This window comes from Saccopteryx leptura, chromosome 3, assembly GCF_036850995.1.
Source record: "Saccopteryx leptura isolate mSacLep1 chromosome 3, mSacLep1_pri_phased_curated, whole genome shotgun sequence".
Lineage (NCBI taxonomy): Eukaryota > Metazoa > Chordata > Mammalia > Chiroptera > Emballonuridae > Saccopteryx > Saccopteryx leptura.
In genome coordinates, this window is record NC_089505.1 from 282,628,332 (window position 1) to 282,655,163 (window position 26,832).

Here is a 26,832-nt window from a genome sequence, read left to right on the forward strand (position 1 = left end):
ACTCTCATCCACTGTTGGTGGGACTGTAAAGTAGTACAACCATTATGGAGGAAAGTATGGTGGTTCCTCAAAAAACTGCAAATAGAACTACCTTATGACCCAGCAATCCCTCTACTGGGTATATACCCCCAAACCTCAGAAACATTGATACGTAAAGACACATGTAGCCCCATGTTCATTGCAGCACTGTTCACAGTGGCCAAGACATGGAAACAACCAAAAAGCCCTTCAATAGAAGACTGGATAAAGAAGATGTGGCACATATACACTATGGAATACTACTCAGCCATAAGAAATGATGACATCAGATCATTTACAGCAAAATGGTGGGATCTTGATAACATTATACGGAGTGAAATAAGTAAATCAGAAAAAACCAAGAACTACATGATTCCATACATTGGTGGAACATAAAAACGAGACTAAGAGACATGGACAAGAGTGTGGTGGTTACCAGGGGTGGGGGGAGGGAGGACATGGGAAGGAGGGAGGGAGAGAGTTAGGGGGAGGGGGAGGGGCACAGAGAACTAGATAGAGGGAGGCGGAGGACAATCTGACTTTGGGCGAGGGGTATGCAACATAATTTAATGACAAAATAACCTAGACATGTTTTCTTTGAATATATGTACCCTGATTTATTAATGTCATCCCATTATCATTAATAAAAATTTATTAAAAAAAAAAACAAAGTAAGAATATCATTACACTGCAATACGTTTGATCTCAAATACACTACAATATGTATAGATCATGTGATATTACACACTCACTGACTTATTCATTTCACAAGTAATTATTAAGTACTTAATTACTCCGTGCTATGCATAGTTCTCCACTCTGAGGATAAACTTAAAAACAAAGCAAAGTCTCTCCGGTAGGATGATAATGACATTTTGTTAGCACAGGTAGGTAGCTAGATATTAATCAGGGAAGGAAGCAGGGGGAATCAGACAATAAGTATAATAAACTAGAGAAAAGGGAATAAAATATTAAGATTAATAAAACTGGGAAGCCCACTTCAGTAGGAAGTTACAGCATGCCATTTACTAGGAAGTTACAGTCTCAGATACTACAGGAAATTGCAGCCTTGCCCCAATAAGGAGAATTAACCTCCCTCCCTCCCCAGGGTAGAACTGGTCCATCTCCAGACTACAGGAAGAGGTGCTTCTGTGCTTCCATTTTAAGGCATGCACAATGGAAGCCAAGACTGTGGCCAAAGAAGCCTGTCAGTCTAGCCTACAAGGAAGATCTGATTGGTTAGATCAGAAAACCAATCAGAGGGACCATGAAAAGCCCATGAAGGATTAAAACAGTGATAAATTGGTTTAAAGAAACACTAGTTTCCCAGCCCAAAATATAAACAGAAGCCTAACAAAGAACCCGCCTTTCTCTCATCCTGCTTGGAAAACATATGCTTGCCCTATTCCTTTGCAGCTCTAATGACCACCTGGAGCCCAGCAGGGGCATGGGCTCCAAGCAGGTACTTTAAACACAGCACCAGCCCCGGGCACAATTTACAAGACTATGCTAATCAGATAAGATCAGGAACAAACTGAGTTGAACAAAATTTTTGCACACTGGCCTTCCTCCTGGGCTTCATGAAGACAAGACTGGATTTTTTCCACGGCATTTCGGAAATGAGATACTAGAACCTGTGGGCAGCCTTCCATTTCAACCCCCCATAAATTTTACTATGAAAACCCCATCAATTCCATACATGAGCTCTGTGAAATGTTTTTCCTGAGACTGTAAAAGGACACTATTTTCACAGGCAACAATTGTAGTTGGGAGAATAGATTAAAAGGAAATAAATACACACTACAAGGCAAGATTGTAAAAATAAATAAATAAATAAAAGCAAGGCAAAGCAGGATAGGAGGGGGGTGGTACTATTTTGCTAGCAAAGACATCTGTTTGTTTGTTTGTTTTAACCTATCAGTCTAACCCATTTTTTGGCAATACCAAAGTTAATCAATACAAAACTCCTTCCCAATTCATTTCTACTAATCTTACAACAAGTATAAAAATAAACTCCCAAATTTACCAGCTATGTAGAGTCAACCAAATCTTGAATATTCAGCCATACCAGGAAAAGCTTACCAATTTGTACAGAGTATGTAGTCTTTATCCCAAACCCAGGCTGGAAACCAAACAGAAAGATCAAAGGAATAATTAAAACCTGTAAGTTTCACTGGCCATAGTCCCAACATACTCCTGACTAAAGATGACACTAACTTTTCATGTCTCCAGATGGTTCAAGAGACTAAGTGGTTTTACATAGATTAAAAAAAAATAGAGGCAGACAAATAAGTCAATACATCTTATAAGCCTTTATTTCTATTGCTTTTTCTCATTTGTTTACAACATGCTGTTTATTTATTTATTTCTATTTATACAAGACACCCCACAATATACTTTAATTCAGGCTTTCCTAATATGAGAACTTAGTATATGGAAACATAACACAATAGCTTTTTCCTTTAAACATGCCCTGGGGGGGGGGGGGGAATACTAGTTCTGTGAGCTGTACTGTTTACATCTTTATTTGTCAGAGGTATTCATAAACTGCAAAAAAGTCCTTACTCTTTCCTTGCTGTCTCTTAACATGGATGAAAATCCACCACATGATGGACATGTATCTTCAACCAAGGAACAAATAATCCCAGAAGGCAGGAAGCCTTTGGTTTTATTTGCATCTGTCTAATTTGATTTATACAGAATTGTGCCCCCTCCCACCACAATATTTTAATGTGTTTACATGTTACAGCTCCCTCAAGACTCAGCTGATAAAATTCTGCCTTGGAACTAATTATACTTGGAGACATTCCTACTCTCCATGGACAGATCTACTCTTGAGATAGAAACTTCAAATCCTGATGTTTAAATGAGTTCAGAGCTCCCCCTTGTGGTTTTTATCTGTGAATGCTCCTCCTTCCAAAATGAATCAATTTACAAGAGAAAAAAAATAATCTAAGTGCCACCTTTGTAAAAAGATCCTCAGATTTGGGAACATATGTGTGTAAAATTCAAATATCTGTTTAAAGTATAAATTATACTACCAAATAAGTGAATGTGTAACACAGCCATTCATGAGAAATGACATAATGTTATGCTTTCTTTCCTATTCTTGGAGGCTTCGCTAGCTTGGTCTGAAATACTACGCTACATAACAGCCAAGTTTCAGGAATTGCAGGAAAGAAAGGCTGCCACTATGGGCGTGTGACCAGTACAGCCACACAGGTACTCACACTCAGAAGAGCCCTGTACTTGGAGTTTAATGCACTGCAGTCCTTGTCTTAAAATTCTTAATAATTTTATCTTTGAATTTGTCTGGTGAGACAATAGAGCATGTGCCAGCACCTGGAGTTTGGGTGGGTGCAGCCCCGCCTCTCACCACCTCCCTGGCATGGGCTCTCAGCTGCTAGGTCCTGACTCCATGACACTGTAGTTCCCACTCAACTTCCCAGACTTACCCCCACCCAGCCACTGCTGCCACCCTCCTCCCCCTGGGGTGTGGGCCTGGGGAGAGTCAGGTGATACACACAAGCGCACACAGGCCCCTGTGTCAGTGAGGGGCATGGCGGTGGTGTTGCCTTTCTAGGCTGGCAGTGCCACTGCACACTTAATTAGCAGAGGACTTGGCCAGGCCAAGCTTTCTGCTTGCCCCTGATCCGGGTACATAGCACATCCTAGTATGGCAGGTGCAGTCAGGTGAGGATCACCTGTCCACTGTTGGTTAAGACAGCAACCCCATGGGAAATGGACAGTGATTCCCCATGGAGCTCCAGTGCAGACACGAGAGGGATCCTGGGAGCTGGTGTCGCCATGTCCCAAGTTTGCAAGTCCCAAGCACCTGTGAGGGTCTACACTCATCCAACAAGCATCACAGTGCCCAGGGGACCAGGACATTAAGCAGCAAGAAAAATACACTATGGCAGGTCAAAAGAGACTAGAAGAGCCTGACCTGTGGTGGCGCAGTGGATAAAGCGTCGACCTGGAAATGCTGAGGTCGCCAGTTTGAAACCCTGGGCTTGCCTGGTCAAGGCACATATGGGAGTTGATGCTTCCAGCTCCTCCCCCCTTCTCTCTCTCTGTCTCTCCTCTCTCTCTCTCTCTCTCTCTCTCTCTCTCTCTCTCTGTCTCTTCCTCTCCTCTCTAATATGAATAAAAAAATTTTTTTAATTTATAAAAAAAAAAAAGAGAGACCAGAAGAACAGGGACAGTTTTGTAAAGGGGCTGGCAAAAGTAGGTTTACAATTGTGTGTCCACGAAAGTTTATTCTTGTATTATTGTTTATTAATTATTGTATTATCTTCCATACAAATAAGGGTAACCCCACTTTTGCCCACCCCATATTTTAGTACCTACAATGGCACTTTGTTCTTGCTTTTAAACAAGGACCCCACATTTTCATCTTGAACTGGGTCCTTCAGCTTGTGTAACAATAACAAATGCTTGTGTCTTCCCCTAATTCATATGTTGAAGCCCTGTCCTCTACTGTAATAATATTTGGAGAGGAGGACGTTCAGAGGTGACTAGTTTAAATTAGGTTCCACCCCCGTGATGGGATTAGTGTCCTTATCAGAAGAAGGAGAGAAAGGCCAGGTGAGCACACAGTGCAAAGACGATTTCCATAAACCAGGAAGCCAGCCCTCTCCAGGAACCGCACCTGCTAGAACTTTGATCTTGGACTTTCCAGTCTGTAGAACTGTAAGGGTTAAATCTCTGGGTTTTTTCTTCTTTTTTAAACACTGGAAACATTTTTTTCATTTTATTTATAGATGAGAGAGAGAGAGAGAGAGAGAGAGAGAGAGAAGCATTGATCTGTTACTGTACGTGCCCTGAGTGGGGACTGAACCGGCAACCTTTGCACATCAGGACAATGCTCCAACCAACCAAGCTATCTGGCCAGGGTAAATGTCTACTTTTTAAGCCACCTAGTCTATGATATTTTGTTATAGCCGTCTGACCAGCCCTCAACATATGCGTTAACCAAAATGTCTTTTTTAATCTCCATAACTCCATATCATTTTTGTTGTTGTTGTTATTGAATTATTCATCTAACTGGATGTAGGGTAGCTGCTAAAAATTAAGAGTATTTAAAAAGAATAATTCACTATTGGCCAATCCAGGGGATGTAGTCTATAACTCAACTCATCAACATGTAATTCTAGCTTCAGAATTCACCTTGGTAGTTTTTGATAAAATATTTCATGGGGTATAGAGAACCAGTTGTACATAAAGAAGCCACCACTCATGTGTATATAAGTCTGGTCATGTTTCTAGAGCATCATGAAAAGGAAATACTGGAGAAAGTCTGACCAACGACTTACAGATGAAAGACTTCCAGGGGATGCAGAGAGGACAGGAAAGTGTACCTTAGGACCTGGGAAAATATTTATAGTATTGACAAAACACTGACTGCAACTAAGTATTGCTAATGAAGGGGGAAATAGGGAGCCACTGAAGGATTTAAGGAATTAACATGACATAAACTCAGTAACAATCAAGATGGCTAGCATTGCCTTTAGTATGATGAAGGGAAAAGGAATGAATGAAGTGAGAATGATGCATGGTGTGACTGGAAGCGAATGTGGTGAGATTGAATTCCAGAAGCCATGAGGGAAAAGCTGTTCTGTTGTTCTATGGCCACATTTTATACATCATACAGGGTCAGAAATGACCAGGGACTGGAGAACTAATGTGGCAATATAGAGCAAGAGGTGAAACAAAACCTATCTGACCAAGATAGAAGGGCTGAGTAGACAGAGTGGTGTAAATATAACATTAACACTAACTCAGAGGTGTATTACTAGAGGAAGAGTGGTGCCCCTGAGACACTGAGGAGACAGCTTCTAAGAGAATGAAGGAAAAGTTTGAGGGAGCAGAAAGAGATCTGCCCAGTGAGTGGCTCAATAGCTGAACAGGAGACTTTGGGGCCCTAGCTGCAGACCTGGCGACCCTCCACATGCAGATGAAACCATGTTAAACAGCAGGCTCGAACTTGCACTGCCTGACTCCTCCAGTGACATCCCTCCTGGATGAGGGACACTGACCCCACACCCAGAAGCTCTAACTCTCTCTCTCTGATGAACTGTGCAGCTGAGGAGCACTTAACAACATCAGCCAGCCATTCTTCCAACACAGAGACAGTCACTCCCACTTAACAAATAAACAAAATGTAAAAGCCTTTACAAGATCAAGAAAAACGTGCTGTAGTATTTTCTACAAAGTAGACAAATCGTTAATCTCCCTTCTTTCCTTTCTCAATTCCCCTGAGTTCTTAAAGTTCATTTTAAATACATTGTTTAATCTAAACTAGCATTTTTAGTAAGAAATAAAGAGAACAAGAAAAACACACTGGACTTTTTACTGACATAAACCTTTGCCAACATTCATAGTTAAATGGAAATGAGATGTGGTGATAAAACACATTTAATGTGTTAGCCATTGCTAAAAGTTACTATGAATATATGAAGTGTCCCTGCAGATAAATAATATTTATAGATGAGTCTACCAAATTCAAGTAGTCTGATTATAGTTTAGCTTTATTCTGTTTCCTTTTATATTTTTAGGCTATTGTATTATATTTTACCTTTTGATTCTATTCCGGGTAGAAATTTATTTAATGTCTCTTAATTTCTGAAACTTACCTAAGCTGTGTGTTAATTAAGATGTGAACATCAGACTAGTTTCCCAACCTCTGAATTGCTTTGGGGAAGGTGAATACTAAGCAACAAGGTTCCTGCCTATTTAATTCAATTCTCCATCCCATTTGCCAACAGAAAATATAGTCTACCGCTTTGCATTTTAAAAACTTTACTTTCTAATTAATTTGGAAATCCTGAATATTCTCTTATTTGAAGTAGTCACCTTCTAAGCTCCTATAGCTAAATGGAAGAGTAATCATTGATTTTATTTAAGGTCATCCATCCTCCTGGTGGACTCAATACACTTAACTAACAGCCAAAGGATGTAAGAATTTTTTTTTAAGGAAAAAAGCTATGCACAACAATGCCAGAATGTTCTCTCAAAGTATAATTTAGGCCAGGGTTTCTGAACATTATTGTATATGAATCCCTTTGGTGGTCTGGTTTGTAAACCTTGTGTACCTCCTGTTAGAATAATATTCCTAAATGCATAAAGTAAAATGTATTGGATTATAAAAGAAACTAATTATATTGAAATATGATCATCAAAATACTTCTAAACTATTATAGAATAACACATATATTTCTTTATTAACAACTTAATAAAAGCTAGCAAAGAGTCTAATAACCACCATAACTCTAAAGTAATAATAAACAATAAAGATAGTTCAAGATGCTGAAACAACTATAATATGATATGAAATGTCTATGATTTCTGTTGATGTCCAAAGCAAAGATGCTGATGATATTTCCATGGTTGGTTGTCTATAGTGCTGAATTTCAGGCAGTTGTGATTTTTCCAAAGTTCCTATTTTCTATCTTTGAACATGCAAGGAGCCCATGGACCAGGTTAAGATCTCCTGAGTTACATGGATTTAATAGCTTAAGGGGAAAAAAAGTGTAATTTAGCTTACTCACTTTGTTATATGTCACTTAGAGAACACTTTCCAGTGTTAAATAATTGTAGTAACTTTTGTGCTGACATATGTAATTGCTGCTTTTAATACAAATACAGAATTATCCTTTACCTTCAAACCTTTGAATTCTCCATGCGTAATTTATTACATTGGTGATTTAAGAGACTCTGTTATAATGATACTATGAAGTACATTCTATATGAAGCAGATTCATTTTGAATTACTTCCAAGGATCTTTAGGCATCAAAATGGCTTGCTTTCAAATGGCCCTAAATCCATGGTAAATCCACAATATGAACTCCATGGAAAATATTACAGGGAGGAGTCCATGAAGCTGCTCAGCTGAATGAAATCTGCTTTTAATTGAATAGTGTGCAATGTTTAGACTTTCCCAGATTAGTGGTTGATTTCCTGGCAAAACATTGTAAACACCAAATAGTCAATAAATTACCATCTACAAAGCAGAGATTTTTAAATGCATTCCAAATGCAACTCCCTTCTCCTAAGCACCAAAATGTTTTTCTGAAAGAAGCTCTGTTTTCAAACACAGCATGTTATAGTTCACGATTTTCTGTGCATTACAACTGACTAGAAGACTGCTAATTGATTGCCTCGCTCATTTACTTCACAAGTAACTTACCATAAATCTTAATAATGACAATTTACTTCCTTACTCTAGACCAAGTTACACTTTTAATCAAGCTGGCTTAGCTTGAGTTGAAAAACAAAATATTTCAGTGAGCAACTGTTTAATGGCAAAGAAAATTTCATGGTGTTCTTCCAAGTAGGATCACTTATGTAACAGTACCATCTAGTGGATCTTCATGTATAATACAGAAAACTAGTAAATTCTTTGATCTGATTTGGGCAAAGTATAAATCTCTCTTTAAAAAATGTTTTGTTATGTAAGAGCAATAAACTGTGCTTTGTGTTGGGCCTTGGGCACATAAACGGAACCTAAATTTGCTCTATTGAACTTTAATCACACAGAAAGCTCTGGAACCTGGGGGCAGGAAACATTTTTAAAAATCTTTCTGGACCTGGTGGGGGAGCTTGGTTTATTATTATTTTTTTTTTTTTTTTTTTTTGGTATTTTTCCGAAGTTAGAAGTGGGGAGGCAGTCAGACAGACTCCCGCATGCACCCAACCAGGATCCACCTGGCATGCCCACCAGGGGGCGATGCTCTGCCCATCTGGGACATTGCTCCTTTGTGGCCGGAGCCATTCTAGCAGCTGAGGCTGAGGCCACAGAGCCATCCTCAAGTGCCTGGGCCAACTTTGCTCCAATGGAGCCTCAGCTGCAGAAGAGGAAGAGAGAGACAGAGAGAGGAGAGGGGGAAGGGTGGAGAAGCAGATGGTTGCTTCTCTTGTGTACCCTGTCTGGGAATCGAACCCAGAACATCCACATGCCAGGCTGACATTCGACCGCTGAGCCAACCAGCCAGGGTGAGCTTGGTTTATTGAACATTGTCCTGATAGGCCAAGGTTTCAGGTTTGATCCTTAGGAGAGCACATAGAGGAGTCGCCTAATGAATGTATAAATAAATAGAAGAACAATTGATGTTTCTCTCTCTTCTTCTTTCTGTAAAATCAATTAAAATAGTATTTCTATTTCAAAAAAAATGTTTTGTTATATGTATACTTGGTAGACATTTTTAGTAGACACCATACATCCTCAACAAAAGTGTCTGAGCAGACATCTCTCAGAAAACTACTTGAAAGAACTAGACAGCACATTGCTCACCATACCATGAAATTTTATTTTATAACACCTGGGATATATCCTGAGGGATATAAAACAAAGATTTCAGTTATTAAGTCATAATAAGTTCCTGTTATCCAAATTATAGCATAGGGTATTCCAAACAACCAATATCCAAACTGTGATAATTTCAGGGCACGAGAATCATGGTCAAATAAAGCCACAGATATATTCATGGAACAATCTGTAGTTGAGCAACCAGTGCAGCATGCATTTGTCCTAGGGAGACAAACGTGAATAAGGTAAATTCCCTGACTTTAAGGAGCTCAAAATACCATTGGAAAGCCAAATAAACAAAAACTATAAACAAATACCATCAGAGGTTTATAAAAGGCATAGTGATAGCAGAGGATCAAGTAAGGCCGTAAAAAGGAGTAACGGGGAATTTGGCTCAAAATTGATAATAATACTTCACAAAATGAAAGGTCCCAAGGCACTCTGTTCCAGGGTAAGTTCATTCAGCAATTTAGTGACATCATCAAAAGTAAAGGATGCAGGCAAAGGCCAGTGGAAGCTGTCCACCATGGGGGAGAGCACTCCTCCTATCACCAACATGGTTCAGAATGCCTGCCTCGGGCTCTGTCGCGCAATGGATAGCACATTGGACTTCTAGTGACAGAATGCCTGCCTCCCACATGTTGATAATGAAAAGCAGGCTGACACTGATCAATTTTATTATTGTCTTTAAATTTTCTAAAGACAATATAGTCCCATACTGCCTTGATGGCCCAATATCTAATAATGAAAAAAATGGAAAAATGTGATTTTTTTTGTTAATTCAAGGAGAGGAAGGACTAGAAAGAGAATTCAATCATCACTAATTGATAGTGCCCATCCTGTATGTCCTGATGGACAGAAATGCAAGGAACCCTTCCCATAGCAACAGAGAAAGAGGCTTTTGGTGGATCTGCTCCCTGGGAGGGTCTTTCTTGTCCTTTCTTGTCCTCCTGGGCCTCTGGCCTTACCCCTGAGATTACCTTCCTTGTCCACTGTCTTCATGACTACATCGGAGATGGGCAGGGGAAGTATGCGCGCCGTGCATATCTCTGACAGCCTAATGCATCATATATCCATTTCGAATCCTATCATTGATCAGGAAACATGATTTATAATGATTGACTAAGGGAAGAAATAGTAATGTGGGGCAGTGTGTATAACATCCCACAAATTGTGACTTAATAGAAGGAGAGGGAATGAGAAGTGGGTGATAGGTAGGCCAAAGGGGTGGGGGGGGAGAGAATTATGTATGGCAGCTAAAATTATTTTGTGGAGAATATTTTAAAGATAAGCATATATATCTTTATATGTAGCCACAATGAAAACAAAGTGGGTTTTATTTCAGAAACTCAAAGTATGTTATAAAAAATCATATCTAATCAGGAAAGTTATATGTAACCACCTTAGATATTACAATAGTAATAGATTGATACTTTCTGAATATAATATATATTATATATGTGTAACTATATTTTATATAAGTACAAATATGTAAAATACATTTTATATTACATAAGTATATGTAAAACTATATGTGTATAGTTCTATTTAAATCCCAGAGCCAACAAAACAGAACTAAAGGCAATCTTATTAAAGTCAATAATAAAATAAGGATTTCCACAATGACCATTAGTTTTTAACATTGTTCTAGTAGATACAATCCAATTCAACTAAAAAAAAAGAGGGAAATATAAGATATAAAAATTGGCCTGACCTGTGGTGGCGCAGTAGATAAAGTGTCAACCTGGAAACATTGAGATTGCCGGTTCAAAAACCTGGCTTGCCTGGTCAAGGCACATATGGGAGTTGATGCTTCCTGCTCCTCCCCCTTCCCCTTCTCTCTCTCTCTCTCTCTCTCTCTCTCTCTCCCCTCTCTAAAATGAATGAATAAATAAATAAATAAGACATTTAAAAAATATTTTAAAAATTGGAAATGAAGTAATCATTAATAACACTGGGGAACAGTTGTTTTTTTTTTCCATTTTCTGTTGCATGAGGTTTTAGAACTGTTTTTATATATTTCTGCATCGCGGATTCTAAATTTGAAATACGCTTTTTGGTGCATGCTCTAGTTTTTATGCAATTTTAATTTCTTTTTGTTACACTTCATGGCATGCATTGATATTTAAATTGGAGTTAAAGGGCAATGACTCTTGGATTGAACATAACCACAAGGCAATTAATGTTTTACAAACATCACTTTTACATAATTGTAGTTGTTTTTAAATGTAAAAAAAAGTATTATCTGATAAAAACACCTTCTTATTTTAAGATTGAGTCATGGCTTCTTCGAGTAGGTGTAAATGTAAGAATAGTCCTGACACCTACTGTTATATATGTGGCTGTTACACACCTCAATGTCAAAGGCACAATATTTCATCATTTGTGACACGTGCATATATTGCCTATTTTCAAGTTCCCCTTGGCAATCAAGACAAGAATTGGGCTCCTCATATTGTGTGTCATAATTGTGAGGAAATGCTTTATGACTGGACAAAAGAAAAACGCAAAGGAATGCCTTTTGGTATTCCCATGGTTTGGTGTGAACCTAAGGGCCACAGCAGTGACTGTTATTTCTGTCTGGTCCATACAAAGGGCATCGGCAAGAAAAAATGGCATATGATTGCATATCCTAATATTCCTTCAGCAATATGACCTATCCCACACTCTGAGACAGTCCTGGTTCCAGTTTTTAGTGGTTTTATTTCTTCTAAGGATGAAGAAAGTGAACATGGTGATCAAGTGTATTTTGATAAGATGCATGAGGAAATGGTTGTAGAAACTGAAGGGTCTTCTTCTGATGTCAAGCAGTCATTAACCCCTCAGCAGTTTAGCCAACCCGAATTGAATGACTTAGTAAGAGATTTGGGCCTATCAAAGAAAGCAGCTGAGTTATTAGCCTCCAGGCTTCAAGAAAAGAATGCACTTCACTGGTCAGCTAAAGCAGTGTTCTCCAACCCCTGGGCCATGGAACCGTACTGGTCCGTGGGCCATTTGGTACTGGTCTGCAGAGAAAGAATAAATAACTTACATTATTTCTGTTTTATTTATATTTAAGTTTAAACGATGTTTTATTTTTAATAAATGACCAGATTCCCTCTGTTACAACCATCTAAGACTGACTCTTGACGCTGTCTCGGTCACATGATACATTTATCCGTGCCACCCTAAAGGCTGGTCCGTGAAAATATTTTCTGACATTAAACCGGTCTGTGGCCCAAAAAAGGTCAGGGAACACTGAGCTAAAGTATCCCATTTCAGGAAGTGTGAACAAATTTTTGTGGACTTTTTTTCTGAAGACAAACACTTTGTTTACTGTCATGATATCAATACTCTTCTCAGCCAGCTAGGTGTTACCGCTTACAGTCCAACAGAATGGCGGCTATTTCTTGACAGCTCTAAGCAGAGTCTGAAATGTGTTCTCCTATACAACAGTAATGTTTATGCAGTGGTTCCAATTAATTATTCAACTCATCTGCGAGAAGATTATAATGACATAAAAATTGTCCTCAACTTTCTGAAGTATGAGGAGCATAACTGGATTATTTGTGTGAATCTTAAAATGGTAAATTTCCTGCTATGACAACAGAGAGGTTTCATGAAGTTCCTTGCTTTCTGTGTTTGTGGGACAGCCGAGCTCAGTAGAAACACTGGACACAGAAGGAGTGGCCAAAACGTGAAGCTCTGGAAGTAGGGATGCAAAATATTGTGAATGAACCTGTAGTTAATCGAAACAGGATCATTTTTCCCCCACTTCACATCAAATTTGGCTTAATGAAGCCGTTTGTTCAGGCTTTGAATAGAGAAAGTGAATGCTTTCAACATATTATTTCTGCTTTTCCTGCCTTGTCTTTTGAGAAGATAAAAGCAGGTGTATTTGATGGACCTCAAATTCGAACCCTCATACGTGATGAAGAATTTGCCAGGAAGATGAATAAGGAGGAGAAAGCATCATGGCAGTCTTTTGTGGCAGTTACAAAGAACTTCCTTGGCAACAAAAACGCAGAAAACTATGAACTTCTGGTTCAAAGAATGTTGTTGGATTTCCGCGACATTGGATGTAACATGAGCGTTAAGATTCACTTCCTGAACAGTCACCTTGATAAGTTTCCCGAAAATCTTGGAGCTGTTAGTGATGAGCAGACTATTTCTGGAGCATCAAATGAGATTGTCCTCAACAAGTACACAAACTCAAGACCTACAAACACAAATTTTTGCCTGAATAGAATTTAAATAAGTTTTGCACAAATTTTATGATTAAAGTAAGTGTTTTAATGTTCTATTTTGAAATTGTAGGCAAAGTCTGATGCAATCATATCTTTTAGTGTATTAGTGTATTTACTGCATTATATAAATTATTATATTTTTACAAAGATGATGCCCAAGAAGACATTCTACTTCATTATGTTAAAGTAAATGTTGAAAATTTTACAATAAGATGAAAACCTAAAATCTTGAATTGCAAAAGAAACTGTAGCTTACAGAGAAAAACTAATGTCAAATTTGAGATCAGCACATTCAAATTAGGTAAGAACAAGTGTTTTTGTGGATGCAAGAAAAATTTTGTTCCCCAGTAAAATGATATAATTTGATATAACTGTGTATCTAGAGAAACCAAAAGAATAGAAAAACCATTACAAATAATAAAGTATCTGTAGGGTGGCTAGGTACAAAACTAATGTACAGTTAGTTGTCAATAGCCTTTAATTGATCAAATAACCAATTAGAAGTTATAATGAAAAGTGTGGGAGACAGGCTGTAAGCTGACAAAATCCTTACAGCCTAGGGCTTAGATAAACTAAGCTCTTCTCCACCCTTCTAATACTAAGACCTTCCACACACCCTTATAATACTAAGATTTTCTCAACACCCTTCTCAAAACTAAGCTTTTCCCCACAGCGTTGACTGTTGCATGATGTGGGGTGGTGCGCTCTTATGAGGAATCCCATTTATGCCTCAGATAAGTAGCTTTGTATCAGAGACTTCCTCATTTGTATATTGGCTTAAAGGCTTTAATTGCCTATGCTATATAACAGGGGTCCCCAAACTTTTTACACAGGGGGCCAGTTCACTGTCCTTCAGACCATTGGAGGGCCAGACTATAAAAAAAACTATGAACAAATCCCTATGCACACTGCACATATCTTATTTTAAAGTAAAAAACAAAACAGGAACAAATATAACATTTAAAATAAAGAACAAGTAAATTTAAATCAACAAACTGACCAGTATTTCAATGGGAACTATGCTCCTCTCACTGACCACCAATGAAAGAGGTGCCCCTTCCGGAAGTGCGGTGGGGGCCGGATAAATGGCCTCAGGGGGCCGCATGTGGCCCGCGGGGCGTAGTTTGGGGACCCCTGCCATATAATAAAGCAAGCTCTCGCTCTCTGATCTTGCCATCAGCATTGCAGAGGCCTCCCAATCCCATCCTCTTTTCTCAGTGAATCTATTTTCTTAATTCCATGCCATTCTCCCTCAGGACCTGGAATTACTAGCCGCACTGGTTTGCAGCAGAAAAGAAAGTCTTCACTTAAAATAATAACAGAACATATTATATTTGTAGGAACAAATTTAAGAAATGTGTAAATTTATAGGAAGGAACTATAATATGCTCACTGAGGTTAAAAAGACTTGAACAAGTGGAAAGATGTATTATATGCTTGGTTAGAAATACTATCAAAAAGGTGTCAAATCTGTATAAATTAATCAAATTTTAACATCCTACCATTTAAATACCAAAAGAACTTTTAATTAAACAGATTCTAATTCACACTGAAAATTAATTAAATGATATGAAAAAGAAGAGTGATAAGGGTAAACTTGCCCTGTCATGCTGGAATACTATACAGCCAAAAAAAAGAATGTCCCTGGCCAGTTGGTTCAGTGGTAGAGCGTCGGCCTGGCGTGCGGAAGTCCCGGGTTCGATTCCCAGCCAAGGCACACAGGAGAAGCACCCATCTGCTTCTCCACTCCCCCCTTCCTCTCTGTCTCTCTCTTCCCCTCCTGCAGCCAAGGCTCCATTGGAGCAAAAAGATGGCCCGGGCGCTGGGGATGGCTCCTTGGTCTCTGCCCCAGGTGCTAGGAGTGGCTCTGGTCGCAGCAGAGCGACGCCCCGGAGGGGCAGAGCATCGCCCCCTGGTGGGCAGAGCATTACCCCCTGGTAGGTATGCTGGGTGGATCCCGGTCGGGCGCATGCGGGAGTCTGTCTGACTGTCTCTCCCCATTTCTAGCTTCAGAAAAATACAAAAAAAAAAAAAAGAATGCAAGAGGCCCTGGACAGCTGGCTCAGTGGTAGAGCATCAGTCCAGCATGTGGATGTCCTGGGTTCAATTCCTGGTCAGGGTACACAGGAGAGGTGACCATCTACTTCTTCATCCTCTACCTCTACCCTTTCTCTCTTTCTCCTCCCCTTGCAGCCATGGTTCAATTGGTTCAAGTGCATTGACCCTGAGCACTAAGGATGGCTCCATGAAGCCCCTGCCTCAGGTGCTAAAAATAACTCAGTTGCAACCATGACCCCAGATGGGAAGAGCATCGGCCCCAGGTGGGAGTTGCCCAGTGGATCCTCCTTGAGGCACATGTGGGAGTCTGTCTCTCTATATTCCCTCCTCTCACTTGGAAAAGAAGAAAAAACTAAAAAATAATAATTAAAAAAAAAAGAATGCAAGAGGATTTATATGTATTCTTCCAAGATATATTATTAAGGAGAGAAAGCAATGGTCAAAATAGCATCATTGTGTGCTATCAGGGGAGCACTTATAAACCACCATTTTAAAAGATATCAAAAAACCATTTAGGAGGGAATTGGTATCTAGGAAACAAACTGACATATGACTATGAATAATGAGATAAGTATTTATTAAATAAATCAAGTCCTGAACTGTTTCAAGCAATACATTTTTGCTTTTCTTTATTAATATATTATCCTACTTTTCACAAGATGTTTATTTTTTCCCTAGCTCCTTGAATATTTAATTTATTCATTTTGATTTTTCCAAGCATTTGATACTATATATACATTTTCTTCTGTGTGTAACTTTTGACATACTTCCTAACATTTTATTTTACATATTCTCTAACATTTTATGTTAGTTTTCTCAATTTTTTTTTCTCTTTTATTTAATTTATTGATTTTTAAAGAGGGCGGGGTGGGGGAGGCGGAGAGGGAGAGTGGGAAGCATCAACTCATAGTTGCTTCCTCTATGTGCCTTGATCTGGCCATCCCGGGGTTTGTAACGGGCGACCTCAGCATTCCAGGTGCACACTTGACTCACTGTGCCTCCACAGGCCAGGCTGTCTGCTATTCATCCAAAGTTTCAGTTAGAGACTCAAGGAATGTAGTTAGTTTTCTCAGTTTTTTTAAGTAAACTATAAATAGCAGTTTGAATCTCTCTTTGACCCTAATTCAGAGGCTTACCATATGACATAAAATTGGTATAATTTAACCTCCTTTAAATTAATTATAAAGTGCTATATTTGTACCTATGGATGTACCTGAGGAATATAGTAGTGTGTAAGTCTTAATCACTGAACCTCACTTTACTGAAAAAGTTTCTAATCACCACCAATTTTTCATCATCTGCATCTGTCTCACAAAGTCAGTTTTGATAAACATGGGGCAGAATCTCTGGGGTAGTATAACATGGCTAATTTTCTGCAAAATGAATTATTAAATCAAAGAACAAAACAATCCTATCCTGAGTAATGACCATGTCCCCAGGCTATCTTCTTCTCTGTTCTGTTACTAGAGTCTTTGACCTGACGGCAGTATTATAAACATCATCTATTATTTATAAGTCATTCACACAATGGACCATCAACAGTTCTTTATAATTTTATCCCCAGAGGATGATTTTTTCACAGGAATGACACTTGAACAAAATATCCACCAAATTCCCCTTAATGACTGAGTTTTAACATGACTCCATAGGCAAGAAAAAGGTTTAGATTTTATTTCAAATGTTTTACTTTTTTACAATTTTATTACATTGGCAAGATAAGCTGAGATTATAAATCTCTTTTCAAACAGCACTTCAAAGTCCAGATAATACTCTGACAGATAAGTTAAATTAATGAGTTTACACTGACAGGCAAGGAGATGACAGGAATATAGATAAATTATGATAGATAGATAGATAGATAGATAGATAGATAGATAGATAGATAGATAGATAGATAGATAATAAACAAGTAGACAATTACCAGACACCAGCAGGATTTCCCCTAAATAGTCTCTGCAATTGTTTTTGCAATAGAATAGCTTCCTCGGGTCAGCCTGGGCCTCTCTCAAATAATTCTCCTCGGAGTTCCAAAAATATTCCTTCCTCTATTAATGTATTAGCTTATTCTCCCCAAGTGCCAGCTAAACATATGGTTATAATTTCCAACTATTGTAATTTTTTATTTGTGAAAGGGCATTCTTGCCTCACCCTTACCCTGGCCCTGTTGCTAAGGTCGAAGGGATTGGGTATAGTTCAGCGCTGTGGCCAAGTGGACATTAACATACTTCCCTCCTGGTAATCACATTCTAGTGAGCCCCACTCATGCCAGTTACACTTTATAGAAACACATAAAACCAGCACATGTAAAAATAATCAAATCTTTTCAAAGCCCTTTAATTATTTTCAAGTGTCATCAACAAGGCCTAATATAATCAGTCACTGTTAGCGCATAGCCAAGAATTAAAAATGATATCTTGGGGGGGGGGGGGGAGATGTTTTCTGCAGTCTTTTTTTTTCAGTTGAGAGGAGGAGAGATTGACAGATTCCCACATGCACCCTGACTGAGATCTACCCAGCAACCCCCATCTGAGGGCAATGTTGGAATCAACCAAGCCAGTGGCTGCAAGATGGGAAGAGAAAGAGAAGTGGGAAAGGGAGGGGAAGAGAAGCAGATGGTCACTTCTCCTGTGTGCCTGACTGGGGATCAAATCCAGAATGTCCACATGCTGGGCCAACACCCTATCACTGAGCCAGCCAGCCAGGGCCTAAAGTCCTTTGCTCTGATGATAACATCTTGATGTTTAGATCTAATATGCAAATATAGGTTCTGTTTTGAAATAGTAAAACCTCACAAGAAAATGGTCAAACAAAATAAAAAACTGTAGTTCAGGAAAAAAAGCACTTCTTCATGAACTAGTTTAAAAAATAGCCATTTTCTATGCTATTAATTTTTTTGATAGAACTATGAGTATGTTCTAATCTTACTGGAGGAAATCTGAAAGCAACTGCTCTATTCTGATGCTGTTAATAATAGTAATAGCTGTCATTCACTCAGAGTGCACTTTTTTTTTCTTTTAATAAATGTAGTTAACAATATACCTTTGTCATCTCTCACCCTATGGATAATCATATAAAGAAGTTAATCTCCCCTTTTCAGGACCAAGAAAGCTGATGCTCAAAGAGTCAAGTAATTGGCCCAGAGTGGCAGAGTTAGAAAATGGCAATGCTGTTTGCTAGTGAAAATGCAGATTCATGCAGCCACTGTGGAAAACAATAGGAGGGTCCTCAAAAATTTTTAAATGGAATTGCCTTAGGACCTAGCAATTCTACTTTGGGGTATATATCTAAAGAAATTTAAAATACTAATTCAAAAGAATATATGCACCCCTCTGTTCATTGCACATTATTTATAATAACCAAGCCATGGAAGCAGCCCAAGTCCCTAACGACAGATGAGTGAATAAAAAAAGCTGTGGTGCCTGACCAGGCGGTGGCACAGTGGATAGAGCGTCGGACTGGGACACGGAGGACCCAGGTTCGAGACCCTTAGGTCACCAGCTTGAGCATGGGCTCATCTGGTTTGAGCAAAAGCTCACCAGCTTGGACTCAAGGTCCCTGTCTTGAGCAAGGGGCTACTCAGTCTGCTGTAGCCCCCAGTCAAGGCACATATGAGAAAGCAATCAATGAATAACTAAAGTGCCACAACAAAAAACTGATGATTCCCTGGCCGGTTGGGTCAGTGGTAGAGCGTCGGCCTGGCATGCAGGAGTCCCGGGTTTGATTCCTGGCCAGGGAACACAGGAGAAGTGCCCATCTGCTTCTCCACCCCTCCCCCTCTCCTTCCTCTCTGTCTCTCTCTTCCCCTCCCACAGCCAAGGCTCCATTGGAGCAAAGTTGGCCTGGGCGCTGAGGATGGCTCTATGGCCTCCACCTCAGGAGCTAGAATGGCTCTGGTTGCAACAGAGCAACGCCCCAGATGGGCAGAGCATCACCCGCTGGTGGGCGCATGTGGTAGTCTGTCTGACTGCCTCCCCGTTTCAAACTTCAGAAAAATAAAAAATAAAAAACTGATAATTGATTCTTCTCATCTCTCTGCATTCCTGTCTGTCTGTCCCTATCTATCCCTCTCTCTGACTCTTGCTCTGTCTCTGTAAAAAAAAAAAAAGCTGTGGTATGGAATATTAGCCATCAAAAAAAATGATATTGTATCATTTACAACAGCCTGGAATGACCTAGAGTGTATTATACTAAGTGAAATAAATCAGTCACAGAAAGACAAATATCATATGGTTTAACTTATATGGAACCTAAAGAACAATATAAACAAACAAAAGAGAAACAGACTCATAGATAGAGAACAGACTGATGGTTGACAGAGGGGAGGGAAGTTGAGGAACAAGGTGAAAAAGTAAAGGGATTGAGAACTACAGATTTGTAGTTACAAATAGTCATGGGGATATAAAGCACACTATAGGAAATATAGTCAATACTGCAATAACTATGGTTCCAGGTGGGTACTTGTAAAGCCAGTCACCAGGGCCACCATCATAGCCACCTGGCCCATGCAGGTTCACATTAGATTTGGACAGACGGTAATGAAACAATGGAGCCAAGAACTGGTGGGCCATTAGCTTTAATCCTAGCTTGCATCCGGTGGGCAAGTAAAACACACACTGGGCTCCAAAACCCACTCATTCAGTGCTCACAAAGCCACTGACTTATCCTAGTTTCCTAGAATCAAAGGTTTCTAGCTCACCAACCTTATTCACCTCTGTTCCTTATCTCCTTCTCTCTGCACAAACTGGCTTCTCCTTCAACACTCTGACATCTTGGCTGCTTCTCCTGGCCTCCTCCATGTGGCCTCTCTCTGCTCTTCTCTCTGCTCTCTCCTCTAATGCTAATCTCAGGAACCAAGAGAGAGCAAGCTCCTGGTCTGCCCAACTTTATAGTGCAAAAATCAAAACATTTAATCCAATATACAAAATAGGGAAATCTCTAATATAAGGCTTATCTGAGGCATGATGGGATTGCACCACCCTACATCAAAAAGGGTGGGAAAGGCTTAGTCCTAAAACCAAGCCCCATGCTACAAGGATCCTTCCTGTCCACAGCCCACCCCCAACACACATTAATATCACCTGGGCAATGGGCTTCCACGTGGGCAGCGCCATCTTTAACAAAGTGAGCATAATATATTTTATCTGCCCAGCAGTACTATAACATCAGGCAAACACTTTATAAAGTATATGGTTATCTGACCACTATGCTGTATACCTGAAACTAATACAAAATAATATTGAATATAAACTGTAATTGTAAAATAATTTTTTTAAATGGCAGTGCTATGTCACATGGAGGCATGTCCAATGCCAAAGCTCTGTTAACTTTGCCATTCCTTCCACTCTGGTAGAGGCAGTGACCCTACAGATCTCATCTGAAGTATAGCCTATAAAAGATGATTCTCATATGGAGGACACACTTCCATTGGGTTCTTAATGCAAAAATATTTATAGAAGCCTGACCAGGTGGTATTACAGTGGATAGAGCATCAACCTGGGATGCTGAGGACCCAGGTTCAAAACCTCACGCTTGAGCATGGGCTTACCAGCTTGAGGGCAGGGTCAACGGCTTGAACATGGGAACACAGACATGACCCTATGGTCACTGGCTTGTGCCCAAAGGTTGCTGGCTTGAGCCTAAAGTCACTGGCTTGAGCAAGAGGTCACTTGGTCTCCTGTATCCCCTGGTCATAGCATATATGAGAAAGCAATCAGCGAAAAACTAAGAGGCCGAAGCGAAGAAGTGATGCATCTCATTTCTCTCCCTTCCTGTCTGTCTGTTCCTGTCTGTCCTCTCTCTTTAATAAAAAAATATATATATATTTATAGAAAAGTAAAACAACACACAAAGATATTGTAGACAATACAAGAGGGTTCTATGGAAAGTAAGCTCACAGGGTGAATTGATCATAAATTCCTAACTATGGAATCCATGGTGGGTAGTCACACCTCACATAGCTTTTTAGTAAAAGGTTGATCTTTCCCTTAAACAAGCCCTGTCCATTGTTCTTGTGCAACTAGATTAACCCACCTTTGAAATAAACTGTAACCACCCTCAAGAAAGCATATAATCTTTTTTTTGGTTTGTTTGTTTTTTTTGTTTTTTTTTAATAAATTTTTATTAATGATAATAGGATGACATTAATAAATCAGGGTACATATATTCAAAGAAAACATGTCTAGGTTATTTTGTCATTAAATTATGTTGCATACCCCTCGCCCAAAGTCAGATTGTCCTCCACCTCCCTCTATCTAGTTCTCTGTGCCCCTCCCCCTCCCCCTAAACTCTCTCACTCCCCTCCCTCCCATATGTCCTCCCTCCCCCCACCCCTGGTAACCACCACACTCTTGTCCATGTCTCTTAGTCTCGTTTTTTATGTTCACCAATGTATGGAATCATGTAGTCTTGGTTTTTTCTGATTTACTTATTTCACTCTGTATAATGTTATCAAGATCCCACCATTTTGCTGTAAATGATCTGATGTCATCATTTCTTATGGCTGAGTAGTATTCCATAGTGTATATGTGCCAATCTTCTTTATCCAGTCTCTTCTATTGAAGGGCTTTTTGGTTGTTTATCCATGTCTTGGCCACTGTGAACAGTGCTGCAATGAACATGGGGCTTACATGTGTCTTTACGTATCAATGTTTGTTGAGGTTTGGGGGTACATACCCAGTAGAGGGATTGCTGGGTCATAAGGTAGTTTTATTTGCAGTTTTTTGAGGAACCACCATACCTTTCCTCATAATGGTTGTACTACTTTACAGTCCCACCAACAGTGGATGAGAGTTCCCTTTTCCTCCGCAGCCTCTCCAACATTTGCTATTACCCGTCTTGTTGATAATAGCTAATCTAACAGGGGTGAAGGTGGTATCTCATTGTAGTTTTGATTTGCATTTCTCTAATAACTAATGAAGCTGAGCATCTTTTCATATATCTGTTGGCCATTTGTATTTCTTCCTGGGAGAAGTGTCTGTTCATGTCCACTTCCCATTTTTTTTTATTGGATTGTTTGTTTGTTGTTGAGTTTAGTGAGTTCTTTGTAAATTTGGATATTAGGCCCTTATCTGAGCTGTTGTTTGAAAATATCAATTTCCCATTTAGTTGGCTGTCTGTTTATTTTTGATATCAGTTTCTCTTGCTGAGCAAAAAACTTTTTATTCTGATGTAGTCCCATTCATTTATCTTTGCCTTCACTTCTCTTGCCATTGGAGTCCAAGTCATAAAATGTTCTTTAAAACCCAGGTCCATGATTTTAGTACCTATGTCTTCTTCTATGTACTTTATTGTTTCAGTCTTATATTTAGGTCTTTGATCCATTTTGAATTAATTTTAGTACACGGGGACAGGCTGTAGTCGAAGTTTCATTCTTTTGCTGTTTGCTTTTCCAGTTTTCCCAGCACCATTTGTTGAAGAGGCTTTCTTTTCTCCATTGTGTGTTGTTGGCCCCTTTATCAAAGATTATTTGACCAATATATGTGGTTTTATTTCTGGGCTTTCTATTCTGTTCCATTGGTCTGAGTGTCTATTTTTCTGCAATACCATGCTGTTTTGATTATCGTGGCCCTATAATATAGTTTAAAGTCAGGTATTGTAATGCCTCCAGCTTTATTCTTTTTCCTTAGATTTCTTTGGCTATTCGGGAGTTTTTTTATACACTCCATATAAATCTGATGATTTTTTGTTCCATTTCTTTAAAAAATCTCATAGGAATTTTGATGGAATTGCATTAAATTTATATATTGCTTTGGGTAATATGGCCATTTTAATTATAATTTATTCTTCCTATCCAAGAACAAGGAATATTTTTCCATCTCATTGTGTCTTTTTCTATTTCTCTTAATAATGCCTTGTAGTTTTCGTTATATAGGTCCTTTACATTCTTTGTTATGTTTATTCCTAGGTATTTTATTTTTTTTGTTGCAATCGTGAAGGGGATTATTTTTTTGAGTTCGTTTTCTAATATTTCATTGTTGGCATATAGAAAGGCTATGGACTTTTGTATGTTAATTTTGTATCCTGCGACCTTACTGTATTGGTTTATTGTTTCTAATAATCTTTTTGTGGAGTCCTTCGGTTTTCGATGTATAGGATCATATCATCAGCAAAAAGTGATACCTTTACTTCTTCTTTTCCGATATGGATGCCTTTTATGTCTTTGTCTTGTCTGATTGTTCTGGCCAGAACTTCTAGCACTACGTTAAATAAGAGTGGAGAGAGTGGACAACCCTGTCTTGTTCCTGATTTAAGGTAGAAAGTCCTCAGTTTTATGCCGTTTAATATGATGTTGGCTGATGGTTTATCATATATGGCCTTTATCATGTTGAGATATTTTCCTTCTATACCCATTTTCTTGAGAGTCTTAAACATAAAATTGTGTTGTATTTTATCAAAAGCCTTTTCTGCATCTATTGATAAGATCATGTGCTTTTTGTTCTTTGTTTTGTTGATATGGTGTATTACGTTAACCGTTTTACGTATGTTGAACCATCCTTGAGATTCTGGGATGAATCCCACTTGATCATGATGTATTATTTTTTTAATATGTTGTTGTATTCAGTTTGCCAGTATTTTGTTTAGTATTTTAGCATCTGTATTCATTAGAGATATTGGTCTGTAGTTTTCTTTCTTTGTGCCATCCTTGCCAGGTTTTGGTATGAGGGTTATGTTGGCCTCATAAAATGTGTTTGGAAGTATTGCTTCTTCTTCAATTTTTTGGAAGACTTTGAGTAGAATAGGAACCAAGTCTTTTTGAATGTTTGATAGAATTCACTAGTATAACCATCTGGGCCTGGACTTTTATTTTTGGGGAGGTTTTTAATAGTTTTTTCTATTTCCTCCCTGCTGATTGGTCTGTTTAGGCTTTCCGCTTCTTCATGACTCAGTCTAGGAAGGTTGTATTGTTCTAGGAATTTATCCATTTCTTCTAGATTGTTGTATTTGGTGGCATATAATTTTTCATAGTATTCTACAATAATTCTTTGTATATCTATGATGTCTGTGGTGATCTCTCCTCTTTCATTTTGGATTTTATTTATTTGAGTCCTGTGTCTTTTTTCCTTGGTGAATCTTGCCAAGGGTTTGTCAATTTTGTTGATCTTTTCAAAGAACCAGCTCCTTGTTTTATTGATTTTTTCTATAGTTTTTCTGTACTCTATTTCGTTTATTTCTGCTCTGATTTTTATTATCTCCTTTCTTCGGATGGTTTTGGGTTGTCTTTGTTCTTCTTTTTCTAGTTCCTTAAGGTGTGAAGTTAAGTGGTTTACTTCGGCTCTCTCTTGTTTGTTCATATAGGCCTGAAGTGATATGAACTTTCCTCTTATTACTGCTTTTGCTGCATCCCAGAGATTCTGATATGTCGTATTTTCATTTTCATTTGTCTGTATATATCTTTTGATCTCTGCGCTTATTTCTTCTTTGACCCATTCATTTTTTAGAAGTATGTTGTTTAGTTTCCACATTTTTGTGGGTTTTTCCCCCTCTTTTTTGCAGTTGAATTCTAGTTTCAAGGCTTTATGATCAGAAAATATGCTTGGTAAAATTTCAATTTTTCTAAATTTGCTGATATTGTTTTTGTGGCCCAACATATGGTCAATTCTTGAGAATGTTCCATGTACACTAGAGAAAAATGTATACTCTGTCGCTTTGGGATGAAGTGTCCTGTAGATGTCTATCATATTCAGGTGTTCTAGTATTTCGTTTAAGGCCACTATATCTTTATTGATTCTCTGTTTGGATGACCAATCTAGAGCCATCAGCGGTGTATTGAGGTCTCCAAGTATGATTGTATTTTTGTTAGTTTTTGTTTTAAGGTCAATAAGTAGCTGTCTTATATATTTTGGTGCTCCTTGGTTTGGTGCATATATATTAAGGATTGTTATGTCTTCTTGATTCAACTTCCCCTTAATCATTATGAAATGACCATTTTTGTCTCTGAGTACTTTTTCTGTTTTGTAGTCAGCATTATTAGATATGAGTATTGCTACACCTGCTTTTTTTGGGGTGTTTGTTTGCTTGGAGTATTGTTTTCCAGCCTTTCACTTTGAATTTGTTTTTATCCTTGTTGCTTAGATGTGTTTCTTGTAGGCAGCATATAGTTGGATTTTCTTTTTTAATCCATTCAGCTACTCTGTGTCTTTTTATTGGTAAGTTTAATCCATTTACATTTAGTGTAATTATTGACACTTGTGGGTTCCCTACTGCCATTTTATAAATTGCTTTCTGTTAGTTTTGTATCTTGTTTGATTCTTCTCTTTTGTTTTTCTATCATTTGTTTTTGTTTGTTTGTGTTCCATACTTCTTTCCTCAGTTGCTACCTTTTTTAAGTCAAGTGTTTTTGTGGTGGTTTTTTCAAGGGTGGTTACCATTAAGTAATGAAAAGGGTACCTACCATATTCATTGTAGTACCCTATCTTATGAGTATTTCTGCACTTCATCGTCCTTTGCTACTGTTAATCTCCATCCTCTCCCCGCTTTTTTTCCTTTGTTGTCACAGTTTAAGTTTGGTTTTATTGTGTTCTTGGTGGAGCTGTTACTTGTGGTGTTGTTTTCTTTTGTTCTTTGAATCTGGTTGGAAAACCCCCTTTAGTATTTCCTGGAGTGGGGGCTTTCTGCTGATAAATCTCTCATCTTTTCTGTATTTGTGAATGTTTTTATATCTCCTTCGTACTTGAAGGATAGCTTTGATGGGTATAGTATTCTTGGCTGAAAGTTCCTCTCTTTCAGGGCTTTAAATATTGGGGTCCACTCTCTTCTAGCTTGTAGAGTTTCTGCTGAGAAATCTGATGATAATCTAATAGGCCTTCCTTTATATGTTGTACTCTTCTTTTCCCTGGCTGCCTTGAGAATTTTTTCTTTGTCATTGGTTTGTGTCATCTTTGTTATGATGTGCCTTGGAGTGGGTTTGTTGGGGTTAAGAAAACTTGGTGTTCTGTTTGCTTCTTGAATTTGAGGCTTTAGTTCTTTCCACAGGCTTGGGAAGTTCTCATCTATTATTTGTTTGAGTATATTCTCCATTCCATTTTCTTTCTCTTCTCCCTCTGATATACCTATTATTCTTATGTTATTCTTTCTGATGGAGTCAGACAATTCCTGTAGGGCTTTCTCGTTTTTTATTATTTTTGAGTCTCTTTCTTCTTCTCTCTGTTGTGCCTCAAGTTGTTTGTCTTCTATTTCACTAATCCTATCTTCTATCTGGGCTGTTCTGTTAGCTAAGCTTGTTA